Source organism: Hippopotamus amphibius, chromosome 1 (genome assembly GCF_030028045.1).
Source record: "Hippopotamus amphibius kiboko isolate mHipAmp2 chromosome 1, mHipAmp2.hap2, whole genome shotgun sequence".
NCBI classification, from domain to species: domain Eukaryota; kingdom Metazoa; phylum Chordata; class Mammalia; order Artiodactyla; family Hippopotamidae; genus Hippopotamus; species Hippopotamus amphibius.
In genome coordinates, this window is record NC_080186.1 from 126,315,428 (window position 1) to 126,330,831 (window position 15,404).

A 15,404-nucleotide genomic window follows, 5' to 3' on the forward strand; every position below is an offset into this window, starting at 1 on the left:
AATTTGAAAATATCTCTAATCATAGGCTTTTCCTTAAACTTCCTTGGAACTTTTCCTGCCTCTCCCTGGAACTTTCATTTGATCTTTTTCCTTCCCTTCAACACCACCATTTTGGAAAGACTGGTCTGTAGATGTGGTTTCAGCTTCCTCCAGTTTTATATTCCCTTCAACACCTTGGATACAAAATCTGATCCAGTAATTTCCCAAACCGAAGCAGCATGGGGGTCAGGCTGGGAGTCAAAACAAAATGAGAAACAGAGAGAGATGATTAAAGGAGCTCTTTTGTTGAGCCCTTTGAGTGTTCTAATCATTGTACTAAGAGTTTCGCATGTGTTTTCTCATTTCATTCTTAATAGACCCTATGTGATGTATGCGCGATTGCCCCTATCTTACTCTTGCGGAAAATGAGTCTCCTAGAGTTTGCGTTGTTCCACATCCTGCAGCTTGGAAGGGGTGGTAGGACAGGGCAGGTTGTGTAAGTGAGCTCTTTGCCTCCAAGGTCTCTGCACTTCCACACCAGGCATATGCATACAAATAAAGTTGAATGTGTATGGGGAGGTAGAGATATACCAGCTTATCAGTTAATATTATTGGGCGCATATCATGTAAAAGACATATTTGTAAAATGAAAAGAAATGCAAGACATAGCAATTTCTCTCATATAAGGAAGGTCACAGTCCAGCAAATACCCACACACAACTCACAAAAGTAATAATTCAAAAGAGACTGAAGGATATCAGTATAAGCACATCCTATGAATTCTCTCTCATTAGTTTGTTTTAAAAATTGTTTATAAAAGTTTTTTTTAAAGATTACATATGTATACATATTACATATGTACGCATATATAATGACACAAAGGTAGATATATGTAGGTCTGGGTATAGATAATAATAAACAGACAAAGATACAAATGCAGATAACAATACAGAGAAATGTAGATACATCATTGATGTTAAGATACAGGTATAGCCTGAGATTAAAAACAGAAAAAAAGAAAATAAAACTATGGACCAGAAGGGTATACATAAATTTCAAAATAGTGGTCATTTAGAGGAAGAAATGAGAGCCTAGGACTAGGGTGGGATAGAAAGAGAGAGAAGGGGTTGGGAAAGAGGATAGAGGAAATATCTGTAATGGTCATTTATTTTATGTACATCAAATATCTGAATAAAAATATAAATACAAAACTAAGAGTGGGAGCATCAAGGGGCAGCCTCAAACAAGTCTTCCTTTTTGAATTATTTAGGCTTTGGATAAAAATCATGTAAATGGCCTGGTACTGTCAAGCTTTATATATTACTGTACATTTTAAAGACTATATTCTCGTAAAGAGGGCCGCCTTATGTATTTAAGAAGGATAACACCATGAATACGGTTTCTGACATAAAGAAGGACATCCCCATATTTCTCTCCACTCCTGACCGCCCTGCTTCTGTCTGCAGGCAGTGGGCTGCGACCGGTGCCTGGGGAGCAATGCCAAGGAAGACAGCTGTGGTGTCTGTGCTGGTGATGGCGCCACCTGCAGGCTGGGGTGGGGACAGTCACAGTCACAGGCTTCTCCTGAAAAAAGTAGGTTTTAAAGCCGATTCCTCACCCTAAAACAACATGTGCTGTAGACCGGCCTACTGCTTTTTTCCTACTGCTAAGCTTTTTAGTTGGAAAGAACATTTGACCTGTGTTCTAACAGGCAAATTTCTTCCAAGAAGTGTAGTATGTCAAAGTTTTATTCCCATTACCTCTTCTAAGACTACCTGTTTTTTTTTGAACATTTGCCAGTACAGAGTGCGACTGTTTTCTTTTATTTGCTGATTTCTTAAGGTAAACTATGAGTCATTCTTTCTTTCTTTTCCCCCTTTTTGATTGCTAACAAGGTAGAAAATATTGTCATGCATTTATTGTCCATTTATACTTCTTCATCTTTCAATTAGCTGTTGAAGTCATTTACTCGTTTTCCTGTTTGGATGGTGATCTTTTCCTCACTTGTATGATGAATATATTCTATTTGTTTGTCTGTTGTACCTATTTGTAATGTTGTTCTCATTTGGTCATTTGACTTTCAATACTGTTTGCATTTGTGGAATCAATAGTTTCTAAGTTTTACATATTCAGAATTTCCCATCTCTTAAGTTCAATAATATCTGCTTAAATTTTTTTTAAAGTTGGGGGGGGGTCAGTCACCTTTTTCTGTAAAGGGCCAGATAGTAATATTTTAGGGCCTTTCAGCCCATATGGTTTCTGCCTCAACTACTCAGCACTGTGCTGTTGCAGGGCAAAAGCAGCCACAGACAACCTGTGAACCAATGGGCAGAACTGTGTTCCAATACAACTTGATTTACAAAAACTAGCCTGCAGGCTGAATTTGACTCTTGGGTTGTAGTTTGCTGACCCTTGCCTTAAAGGGAAAAAAGTATACATGTGCTGCGCCTTCTGCCAATGCTTTTTTTATGTGTTCCTGCTCTGAAATCTTTCATTCCTTTGAATTTATTTGGATGGAACTTATGAAATAGGGATTTTCCTTATTCTCCCAAAATGGGGAGAACTTTACAGGAGTGGTGGAGGGTGGGGAGGATTTTCCAGGCAGAGGAAACACAAAGTTTATGGCGTGACTCTAGAGGGAAGCCTGGACTTCCTTGAGGACCTACTAGGATTGCACATTGGATAGGATGGGGAGGTAAGACAGAGTGGCATTCAGAAGGCAAAAACAAAGGCCTTCTTGTTGTGCTTCCCATTTCAGGTGAAGTGGAGTCACTAAAGCAGTTTAGGCAGTGATGGTTAGATTTGTGTTTTAATGAAATAATTCTGGCGGCATGTGTAGGTGAGCCTGGAAGCACGGAGTCCAAGTAGGATGCTATTTTTAAATACTCCAAGGTGTTTGAAATAATGAGGCCTTCGTCTGGGGTGGCGTGGTGAGAGAGGTAGAGGAAGGGAGAGACAGGAGAGAGATTTAGAAGAGAGAGTCAGCAGAGTTTGATAATTCTTAGAATGAAGAGTGTAAGAGAGAAAAGGAAGCTAGGATGATGCAGATTTTCCAGCTTGAGCAGCTGGGTGGATTTCTTTGTTGTTCATCTGGGTAAGGAATGCATGAAGAGGAGATGCATATCAGAGATAAGGGTTCACCTCCTTGGGTTTTTCTTCTTTCCAGAAATTTGGCCCCATGAGTATTCAGTGCCTTGGTCCCTTTCTGGTACCTTCAAACGGATGTTGAATGATATTTTGTTTGGGTTGAAGGGCTGATCTGAAAGGTGACAGTCCATTGTTGCTAGTGACAAAATCCCCGTGTGTTGGTGGTCTTCTGTTACAAATTAGCTGAGTCCATCCAATGAGAGTATATAGACTGTATCAGGAAGCTGGGGGATTTAGCCAGGGACAAAGTGTAAGGGATTCAAGTGAAAAGATAATGGGTAGAGTAGGTAAACTCAGAATTTAGTGAAAGCAGTATGGATGCTGAAGGAAGAAGTAATTCACAGGATGAAAATGCTACATATTTTGCCATTTTTTCCAGAGCTACCATCTTAGATTTTCAAATTCTAGCAATTTCTCAGGGCCACAAGCATTTTGGGAGCTTTTAAATGTGTATGTGCTTGTGTATATGTGCTTGTAGATTTTGGATTTGGTACTGATAGTCTAATCAGAAATGTCCTTGGGGAAGAGTTTATGTCAAAATGTTTAGGGTCACCAAGGGTATAGATTAAAATCTTTAAAAAGAAAAAGAAAAAAAAAAAAAAAGAAATCCTGTGGTACATTTGACCTAAATTAGGGAAGCAAGAGAATATCTTTAAAACAGTGAGGGTGAACAGTTACTGGAAAGGCTTTTTTAACCCTTAGTTTACTATATGATTTATGACTACAGGAGTGTGACGGATGTATTTAACTAAAGTATTGAAATGTTTACATCCGTATAATGGTCAGTTCACTCAAGGCTTTCTCTACAGTGAAGCAGCAAAACATTTTTTAGGCTTCTTTTTAAATGGCTTAAGGCCCCCAGCTCTTGATGAGAGTAAATCTTCACCCTTGTAAATGCAAACGTGATGTTTGAGAACCGGTGAAAATCATTTAGATCCAAATTTTGTGACTCATTTGAGTGATCACATGGTAAAGCAGTGTTCTGGATTCAAAACTCTGAAGTGCTGAACATTCTTGGCAGCATAACTCATAATAGCCATCAGGTGAAAACAGCCCAGATGTCCATCAAGGGATGAATGGATAAATAAAATGCGATACATGTGGAATAGTATTTGGCTCCAACAAAGAATGAAGTACTGACACATGCTACGACGATAGACTTACTCCTTGAGAACATTCTGCTAAGTGAAAGAAGCCAGTCCCCAAAGGCCACATAGTACATGACTGTCTTTATGCAACGTGTGCAGAGTAAGCAAACCTAAGGAAACAGAAAGTAGATTGGTGATTGCCTTGGGGTGGGGTGAGTTGGGTTGGTGGCTGGTCTGGGGCTGTTAATGGATGTGGGGTTTCTTTGGGGGGGGGGTGACAAAAATGTTCTAAACGTAGATTGTGGTGCTGGCTTCACAATTCTGTGAATATGCTGAAAACCATGAAACTATACTTTGAATGGATTTTTTTTATGGCATGCCAAAAAGATGTTAAAAAATAAAAAACATGCAGTGACTGGGCCTGATATTCTCATGATACTAATGACAGTTCTTTAAAATACAGCTCTAAAAAGAGTTTTAGAAGCTTGAAAAACACAGTAAGTAGGCAGTAAGCTGGTAAGGTAAAGAGGAATACTTTGAGGAAAAATATTCGTTTACATGCGTTTATGTTCTTGAATATAAAACATAACGTCATACTCAAGACTGGCATGGTTCCAAGAACAGGGCTCAAAAGTATTCCCATTTCTCCAAAGGTGACAGATGTGTTGCTTGGAATATTTCTCCTTCTGAACAACCTCAAAATTGGCTCTAAAAGTGTTTCTGAAAGTTACCCTTTTCTGCCGGTGAATAGAATGACTGGCTTCATTTACAAGGGATTTAGTTAAGATTTCCTGAACATCTAAATATAGAAGTGGCTTTATTTTCTTGATTTGTGCAAGTGTTTTCTTAATTTTTATTGGAAGATATATTCCTGAAATTAAGCTAACTTTGCAGTAGTAAATCATTCTTTTTTAAGATCGGTATTAACTGCCACCCTCCAAAAGGCTGCATCGCTAAGAGCTGAGAACACCCAGTATGGTCATATTAGTTTCTTTGCTGTGGAATGGAATTTAGTTACAGAATGTCCATCTTACCTGTTGCCTAGAGGTGTTCAGATCCTGAATTTCCAGTCCTTTTGCAAGTTTGGCCTCAGCGCTGTATCAAGCACACAGCTCCAGGTTTCCCTAAGATCTCAAAAGTGGCAACAGGAAGAGGGTTCCTGTGAAAGAGATTTTATTGTGGCAGAACTTGAGCATTAAATGTGTCTGATGAGCAATAAACTCCAGAACCCAGACACCGCAGACTGAACCCTCCGTTATCAGTTGTGAGAATTGGGGTGTTTTTGGTCCTTACGTGCTGTCTGGTGACCATGTATAGAAATGTATTAATATAAGTGTGAACACTGAGCATAGTGAGTACTCACAGGAGATGGACACTGAGTAAAGTGTGCACGTGTGGTCACACACAGCTTCGAGCACATGCTTGATGCATTTATAACCATGTCAGCTGTGCCGAGTGTTCATTACTTGTTTACCTAACGATACTTTCATGGCCTTCTTAGAATTTAAGGAGCCCTCTTGGGCTGATTAGCATGGCCTTGTCTCTTTCGAAAGAAGCCTGGACTGATCCTTCTCAGGGCAAGCCCTTCACCTAGAAGCAGTTAGCAGCATTCATCATCTTTCTAGTCATTTTTAAAACAACTATCTAGTGTGGGTCAAAATATTTAAAGGTACCATTGTACACTTGAGTTGTGAAGATTTGGGATTTAAGAGGGTCTTGATTTCTGATCCTGTTTTCTTTTGTATGTGATTTTATGTATTCTCACAACAACACTAACTTCATTCTTCAGATTAAACAACAGAGGATGAGGGGATTTCCAATATATTTCTTTGCTGAGCCAGCTAATAAATGCCAAAGCTTGCTGGTATCATTTTTTTTAGATTCTGCATGTAAGCGATATCATATGATATTTCTCTTTTATCTATTTGAGGATACAGATCATCTCTTCCTTGACTCTTCTCTGCAACCCGCATTACTTTAAGCGTGAAGAGGAGAAAAAAAGCAGCAGTGTGCAGCAGGAAAGGAGGCTCTGACCCTGTGCCTTTCACAGTGGTGGGGGTGTTTACAGATTTCCTAGGGGCTCCACCCAGCACGAGCTATCTTGCTGTAGAAACTGCAGAGGGTCTGCGAAAGCTCTGCGAACTGAAGAGCTGTGTGTGGAGCTCTCGTGAGCTGTGAATTGCATACCACAGCAGAGGGCTGAGGTACACACATGGGGGTGCTAGCCATTAATAAAAACTTTAAAAACATATCAACACATCATCTGAATTGTTGATTTTCAAAAACTCCTTTTCTGCCAATCACTTTAAGAGGCACAGGCACTACGGAGAAGCACATTTTACCCCGATACAAAGAACAACTTTTGAAAAGCAACACTGGCCTGCAGTTCACTGCAAATTAATCACAGTGGCTTTGTTAATCCAAACTATGAGAATCGCTTGCATCTATAAACCATAGAAAGCTGGCTTCATCAACTCACTTTCCTTCACTTTATTGACCACCCGCTTCTGACTCATGGGACACAGGTGAGCTCAGACCACCTGCTCGTGACCTCCTGTGTATGCAGCCAGGGATTGTGACCCAGGGAGTGGCTCAGTGCCTTTTGAATATTTCCAGTGCCTTTGGAAATAATTGGAATAAAGGTATTTTGTGAGAAGTGGAGGAGGGGAGTGGTTTGGGTGATTCACATGCACTTGAAAACTGGTTCTGCTCCTTGTGTTCTCACATCCTTGTCGCTAAAGATCTTGGACACTGTTGAAGTGATAGAATAGACTCAACGTCCAGAAACAAGCCATCAAAACCAAACACACAGAAATGGTGTAGAAGATGGATGGTGCACTGCTCTTCCCTTCCCCCCAGGTTGCCTTTCCAGATTCTAACACCTCCTGCCATGACTCTGCAGCCAGATGGAATGTTGAAAGCTGTGATCCAGAAGGTCAGTACAGCGGTAAAACAACCTCAGCCACCGAATCCATTGTCCGCTGTTTGAATTTAATCAAGTCCCTTGAGGCTTAATCTTGGTCTAGGAAGAGTGTTTTGCATGCCTTCATCTCTTCGTGGGTGGATTTTGTCCAGTTTCGTTTTGTGTTTGGGTATTCGCTGAATGTTCATGATTTTTCCTCATTTACTATAGAGGGCTCATTCATCCAGTGCAGATCCCTCTTACCGTCTCCAGTTTCCCATCTCATTTTTACTGACAACTCACTTTCTAACACTTAGTTATATTTTCTCATTGGAACTAGGAAATGAATTTAGTCTCACACTTTCCAAAAATCTACTGCAGTCGTGGAGTTTAGGGCCAAAGTGGTTGGGGTTTTGTGTGCCTGAGAGTAGCCAGCATTATTCTTTGGCCACTCATGACTCCTGCAAATCAAGCTCATGTCCAGCCTTTGAATTCTCCCAGAAAAGTTCCCAGCCTGCCCGTCAGGGATAATCAGGAATGTCTCGTAATGCCTGTTATGCAGTCTGTGGGTGAATTCCTGCAGCTGCTCCGGTGGCGGAAAGAAATCGGCAAAGGAAAACCACCGAAGCACAGTGGCATGTGGATTGCAGCCTCCTAAAGGTAGATCATTCTGTGTTTTATCACCTTGTTAAGTTTGAGATTGAATGAAGTTCTCGTTCCACTGTGTCCTTTGTTTGAGATGGTTAAAGTACCATTGAATACTAGTGAGTCAGGTGTAGGCTTTTGAGGAGAAGAGGACCTGGGAGATTGTCTGCTCTGACTCCTTATTTTAAAAATGAGGCAATGGAAACTCAAGGCAGTGGTTAGGAACAGAGCCGGAACCAGACATGTAGGTAGACCAGGTCCACTAAGTATGGTGACATTTACAAAATGAAAGAAAAAAAAAAAAAGAAGGGAAAGAAAGAAATGATTGAAATAAAGTAGAAGTGTTACTTTGGTTAAACTGTCGTCATTGTTCTATAAGAGATCTAAAAGCGCTACTGTTTATTTAAAAGGCAATGTGAAGGACTTCCCGGTGGTCCAGTGGTTGGGACTCTGTGCTTCTGCTGCAGAGGGGCATGGGTTCGGTTCCTGGTCAGGGAACTAAGATCCTGCATGGTGCCTGGTGCAGCCAAAAATAATAAATAAAATTAAAAAAAAAAGCCATTGTGAATGAGGAGGTGACATGTGAGAGAGATCTTTGCGGTGATGGAATAGTTCTGTGTTTTGATTGTGGGGATGTGTGACAAAATGGCACAGCACTGTGTGCAGACTTTGTACCAATGTCTGTTTCTTGGTTTTGATATTATAGTATAGTTGTGTATGATGTAACCATTCCACTGGATAAAACTGGATGCAAGGTACACGGAATCTTTACTGTTGCGACTTCCTGTGACTCTATAATTATTTAAAAATAAAAAAATTTAAAGCAAACTCAGAATTTATTGTAGTTTTGTCTAAATAAAAGTCTAAGCTTACAATCTGAATGGCTAAGAAAATGAGTAACATAGCTTTATTTTAAGTAATAGCTACATCATGAAAAAATAGGAGATGTCTTCTTCCCCTTATGGTAGAAATGACTCCAAAGAGTGGGGTAGACCTAATTGGATCTAGCACTCTTGTTTGCTTCTTTTTATGGACAACTAAGAAACTTATGTATTTATTCCACCAATTTGAATCAGTGTTTGTAAACTGAGTAGATGTATTGATATTGTGTTGATATTAGATGCCATTACATGTAGTAAAATATCTTTTGAAATAAAATGCTTTTAAGATACTCTCTCATTGAAACTTTATTTTTAAATTTCAGTTATTGAATCAAAAACACTTGAAGGAAGCAAAGGAAAGCACAGCTTTACCAGCCCTGGAGTTTTTGTTGTAGAAAACAGCACAGTTGAGTTTCAGAGGGGCTCCGAGAGGCAAACCTTTAAGATTCCAGGAGTTGTGACGGCTGATTTCATCTTCAAGGTAGGATGAGCCTCTTCATAAATGTCAGGCATCTGGGGCCCTGCACATGCTGGCTTTTAAAAGGAACGCGTTTGTTCCCTAGGCAGCCGATGACACAGGGCATGTGTCGTTAATATTTTCACCTTGACAGTCAATTCTTAAGGACTGTTGGTCTCTCTCAAGTTTCTGTTCCTCAACCCCAAGAGTTAAGAAACAAACTTCGCTTTTATAGGGGAATGACTGCTTTGCATTTATAGCCTCTAGTTGCTGTGTTCCGTTTTAAACGTCTTGGTGGAATTTGGTGAAATTGGTCAGTGGTTACATGCTCCATGTCTTAAACCACAGCTGTGCTATTGCTCTCCTCACAAAGGGGAGCAGAGAAGACAGAGGCCCCTTCCTTACCCCCCACTTCCTGTTTCCTGGGTAGTGTCTCATAATGAGCCCTTGTCTGGACACCTGGCACGAGGTCCCCTCACGAGAACTCGTCTTCCCTGTAACCACCACTCTGTGTCCCCTCTTTTGGGTGAAATGGGGGCATCTTCCTTCACTCAGAGGATATGAAATGTAGTGGCCAATATATTTGCAAGGTGACACAATCTGAAATTCTTCTGATAAAATTGAAAATACCCAAGACGTGCAAAAAAGGGTGTTTCAGTGGATGGTTTTGTCCTGTCCCTTTTTGGAAACTCATTCAAAATGGAAAGGGAAGAAAGAAAAGAGCTCTCATTGCCAGGGTTATCTTTACCTGTGAAAAGACCCAGTGCCTTTGAAAGAACTGTGTTCCACATTAATTGGTCAAGGAATGTTTCATCGAGACATTGGTTTTGCCAGCAGAAAAATACATTTGGAGTTTGATGAGAGTTGCAGACCGATGTCCTGTTTGCAAAGTCAGCCTACAGTGTGACCAGCCAGGTGTGGGTCTGGGTGGAGTTGTTGTTGGGAAACTTTGGGTTTGAAATAGTCAACCTTTTAAAAAAAACCAAGAGATTTAACATTAAAAGAGCAGTATTTTTCCCTGCTTGTTTTTCAGAATGGGAAGATCTGCCACCTAGCTTGCATGTTGCCATAGCAGTAATTGGCTGCAGCTGGGTAACAGCTGCCTTCTCATCTGGGCACACATCCTCATCTGCCAGGCTGTACACCAGGCCCTATTGTGTTCCTGACATTGGAGGTGTAAGTGCCGGTTGCTGTTCATAGACATTGAAGTTGCCATTCCTGGACATCACTTGCCTTTCCTAGACATTGAAGTGACTTCTGTGTCAGAGCCTTGAAGCGCCAACCCAATGTTATTCTTTGACAGTAGCTTTGTGAGAGGCTTTTGTGGAAGCCAACTGTCATCTCTCTTTCCTTCTATTCTCTCTCATCCCTTGTTATTCATAAATTCTGGGCTTGGTTTGCTACTCTTTGGGTTTTCCCATTTGATGCGCAAGTGATAAAACACACACACACACACACACACGCACGCACGCACGCACGCACGCACCCTTTTTTTAAAAGTTCTCTTTTCATTCCTACTCAGCAGATCTGTATTCTTCTCAAGTCAGTTGGAGATCTCTGACCAGTTAGGAAACCTAGGACAGTGATGAGATGGGAGAAATAGCCACAAAGGTTAAAATTTTAAGATATTGTTTGGTGAAAGTATTAGCATGGAAAGTGTGTTGTTTATTGATCCCATGCATAAAACACATATAAGCTGTTTACTTGTACTGAAGAGGAAAGTTAGAAACTTACACTCAGCTAAAAATAACTCCATGCTTGTTTTGCTTTTGTGAAATATGCTTGCTATGCCAAGAGAAGCAGAAAAACAGGATAACCTAACAATTCAATGTAACTTTAAGATGTTTTGCCAAAAAATGGGATGTTCTGTCCCTGCTCTTTAAGTTTCTGTTCGGAAACTTCCATGCTCTGTAAACATGTGCACTATGAAAGTAAAGCTCACCCTGAGTTCGGGGCCCAGAACTTTGGAGTGTTAGCTCATCTGGGGCCGCCGGCTTAAAAAACCTGAGCTCTCCAACCCTCCGAGTGTGGTGCTTGGTTTCTCGATGGACCGATTTCTGCAGCAGCACAAGTGTATGTACACACACGTGTGTGTAGATGAATATGTGTGTATATGTGCGTGTGTACATTTTTTAAGATTTGAGAGGATATATTCCAAACTGAAAACACTGAAGAAACGATGGCTATTTTAGGGGGGTTCGGTGCTTTGGGGGAGTGATTTTAGTTTTACTTATAATATTCTCATACTTAAGATAATTCTTCAAAAGAAGAATACAGTCATATATCGCATGTGTAATTAAAAACTACACCTTCTTGCCCAAATTATATATTCATCTCTTCGTAGAATGCATTTTAGCAGCACGTTGCCACCATCTGAATTTGTACTCTGTCTTCTCTTTTCCTGTCTCAGAGTTTTAGTTTTCTCAGATTTAATAAGCAACTCTGGGCTTTAACTTCAATTTCTGAAAAGCTTTTGATCTCTCTTGACTGGAAAGGTTTTCTAATATATATGTATTTGTTTGTTTATGTATATATTTATCAGAGGGTGTTACCCACAACTGTTGGACTGATGCATCAATAGAGCCTCATTTTCATGCCTACAGCTGTTTTCTTTCACGAATGTGGTGTGCTCGGTGGGAGAGAGGTTTGGCAAATTCAGAGACACTGTGATGAAGCAAGAAGGACTCTGGTGGTTTTCCCTGACTTTCAAGCTTGTCCAAATATTGTGGGTTTCTAGGAAATATCTTTTTTCCATTGGTTACTTTTTTGTTTCCCACTCCAAGTACTGTAGTGTTACCCAGCCTGTGTTGTTACTAAGATCAGCAGCTCTGCTTCTATTCATCTTTCCTTGGCTTGCAATGCAATTTAGTGATGGCTGTCCTTTGTGCAGGCAGTTAAAAGTGTGTGTGAGATCCCTGATGATGGTCAGCCATGTATTTCATTGTATCTCTCTCCATTCCAATCAACCAAGAGCAGCTGAATTTAAAAACAGGAAGACCTTGGGCTTCCTAGGTGGCGCAGTGGTTGAGAATGTGCCTGCCAATGCAGAGGACATGGGTTCGATCCCTGCTCCAGGAAGATCCCACATGCCACAGAGCAACTAAGCCCGTGTGCCTAAATAAATAAATAAATAAATTTGTTTATTAAAAAAAAAAAAAAAAAAAAACAGGAAGACCTGGCTTAAACTTGAGAGAGGATGTGAAGACCAGCTCTTCCCCACTGGGTGCTAATTTCGCTCCGTCATGGGTGCACTGAGATATAAACACACCCTCTTTCATACAGTTCCTAGATTAGACCGCATTTCATGCACTTTTAATACATGGAGTGTTGAAAACGACAATATTCTGACAGAGAGAGGAAAGTGTGAAGGCATCCATGGGATGTTAGTGTCTTTTGTGGTTATTTTTGTGCAGATGTCTCACCAATGAGACAAAATTTCTTTCTTCTACTTTTTCAGAAGCTATATTTTCATGATTGGACCGTTCCTGCAAAGTGTACGTTTTCTTCTTCCCAATGGATTTGTCACTATACATCCTTATTTTCCTGAAGGATCTGTTGCTCATGGATGGCTCTTGTTACTGTGTTACTGAGTCCCGGGTATTTTGCATGAGAGGCCCTGAGGTCTTCTTACTTTGTTTCTGCAGCATGCGCGTGTTGCCACCAGGGAGCAGTAGAGAGTCCTGAGCTGGTAGTTGATGCCGTGTGCTTCGTTGATTGGACCGTAGGGAGGCGCTATCTATTCAGTGAGAAGTTACTGAGTGTCTGTGAGTAGATACGTGTGCATGTCAATTTTCAGTATACTCTTCTGAGGATAATCCAGCAATATAAACTTAAATGGCTTTGAGAAAGACATCTGTTTCCATGGTTAACTATTTTAATTATTGGTGGTGGCTTTGCCCCTCTTTAAAAAGCGTCCATTTTCAAGGGACAAAAAAGTTTCTTCTCCTCCTAGTCTGAATTCTTCCTTTTTATGTTAGTTGTCTATCTTCTTTCTCCCATTTGGCTACTTTGTGTTTCTGTAAGAAAACATTTTCCGATTTCTTTTCCCATTAGGTTTCAGCTAGGCAAGCCTCTGTCTCCGGTTTCCTCCACCCACAATTCCAGATTTTTTGTATGCTTTCTGCCTACAAAGTCTCTCTTTTCTCTCTGGGGAGTTACCATAGCACATCTAACTTATCCAGGGAAGAGAGGATTTGAAACTACCTGTGTTCCTCTCTCTCAAAGAGCAGATTTCAGCCTTGCATTGTGGTGCCGACAGTGGCTAAATTCAAATGTTCACAGCTCAAAACACAGCCTGAGACAGTGTTTAGAGTCAGTGCCTGTGTTCATTTCCTGAGGCTCCTGTAACAAGACACCATGAACGGGGTGGCTTAAACAACAGATGTTTATCATCTCACAGTGCTGGAGGCTACAAGTCCAAGATGAAGGTGAGGGTAGGAGTGGTTCCTTCCGAAGGCTGTGAGGAAGACTGTTTCCTGCCTCTCTCCTAACTTCTGGATCCTCAGGTTTTCTGCCCCACATTCACACCACCTTCCCTCTGTGCATGTCCACCTCTGCGCCCAAATTTCCCCTTTCTATAAGGACGCCAGCCACACTGGTTTGGGCCCACCCTAATGGCCTCATCCTAACTTGACCACATCTGCCAAGACCCTATTTCCGAATAAGATCATATTCTGAGGGTCTATGAGTTAGGACTTCAACCTGTCTTTTTCTGGGATGGATACAATTCAGCCTGTCACAGTGGCCAACAGAAAAGAAAATTTGCCTCTTTCATCATGCCTCCCCATCAGAATTCTGTCTCATCTTAAGCATTTGCCTTGAATCACAAAGGTAGAAACTTTGGAAATATTACATGATATTTACATGTAATGTGGTCTGTTGAGGAAATTTTCTTGGTTAAAGCAGTTCAGATACTATTCTAGTAGTTACCATAATTCACAGCTACATTATTGGTGTAAATATATACACAAAAATGAAAAAAAGAGTTTTAGAGAAAAACCTATTTCATAAATTTTGGAAACTATTTAGACGTGGCAGCTGAGATTGAAATCATTTTCTTACCATTGTTATAAAATCATTTTCCTAATCAAACAGGAGTAATATCCTCTTGTATGTTGTATAATGTTATACATTTGGAATGTTCTACAATAATGTATAACATTATACAGTTGTATATTGTATAATGGTCATGTGCATTTCTCTTTGCCAATCTGTACTTGACCATCCCTCTTGTCAGTGGAGCTATTCACCCCGGAGATCTGAAAGTAGTGGTTGATGATTGGGCTGTTGTTAGCAGGAATGCAAAGAGCATTCGTGATCAACGTTTGATTTTTAAGGTGGGATTTTTTTCTCTTTTCAGCTTAGACTTTTGTCTTGAACATCAGGCTTATAGAGAGACATAAGGCTTCTAGAAGTCGATTTAGTTCCCATAACATTTCAAGGACCAAGGTTGGGGGACTCGATCAAAGTGTTTCTTCTGCAGGATAGAGGGTGCCTGTACCCCAGTAAGGCTGAGCCGTGGGCTTAGCTTCCTCAGCGCCCTGTGCTCAGGGGCAGCGTCTGTTGTGGGGAGACCCCAGCGAGGATGTGGAGGGTCAGCTTCCTCTGCCTCGGGAGATTGTGGGTGAGAGAAGAACACTGGGGACAGGATGGAGAAAGCAAGGTGACGGGACATAGATCACGACAGCAGTCACTCTCCAGAACAGGGAAGCGTGTTAAGTAGGTTTCAAAGCTACAGGCAGAGGAGGAGTTTGCTTCACTCTTCATTTAGAACCTCAAGAAGAAGATGCCTCCTAGGGTGGCCCCCTCCATCCATCCACAACCAGGAGAAACTTCCTCGGAGTGAAATTGGCATCAGGGCCATGAAATGTGTACTCACAGGTTGGGTCTGAGTTCAGCTCCTTGGAGCCCCCCTCAGCTCGCTTGTGGCATGGAGGGTATCTAGAAATTTCCATGTACTCTTGGCTGGCCAGCCTTGGAGGGGTTGACATGGTGGGGGCACAATGACCCTGCAGCTGAGGGGTAAAGGTAGAGTGACCAGACATCCCAGTGTGTTCAGAAAAGATCCAGTTCTGCCTGTGGCCCTGACTTAATTCTTAGAAGTTCCTTTTTTCATCCTCAGAAACAACCTGGCTTAGACAGTAAAACATCTGGTCTCCTTGGTAAGGGGCTGTGAGCCAGGCCAGAGGTTGGAGAGGAGTCCCGGCCACACCACCAAGAAGCAGAGCACAAGAGGAACGTGGACTGGGCAGTTAACAGAGGAGCCCACCCATCCCGGTTGGGGAAGAATGCAGCCAAGGTCAGCA

General features: G+C 41.3%; 1 protein-coding gene and 1 pseudogene across 9 annotated transcripts in view; both read left to right on the forward strand.

Moving 5' to 3' along the window:
• LOC130849006 (ADAMTS-like protein 3) overlaps positions 1-6,282 on the forward strand; it is a 31,452-nt pseudogene extending 25,170 nt beyond the window's left edge.
• Positions 6,283-7,009: 727 nt separating this feature from the next.
• The window catches only part of LOC130848966 (serine/threonine-protein kinase MARK2-like), an 88,036-nt gene continuing 79,641 nt past the window's right edge, over positions 7,010-15,404 (forward strand). For 7 of the 9 annotated variants that reach the window (XM_057727474.1, XM_057727460.1, XM_057727465.1 and 4 more), the window contains exons 1-4: positions 7,010-7,149; positions 7,618-7,776; positions 8,966-9,123; positions 10,133-10,275. The gene's annotated coding sequence lies outside the window, so the exon portion shown is untranslated. The remainder of the gene's footprint in view (positions 7,150-7,617; positions 7,777-8,965; positions 9,124-10,132; positions 10,276-15,404) is intronic. The other 2 variants (XM_057727453.1, XM_057727509.1) reach the window with 1 other exon arrangement.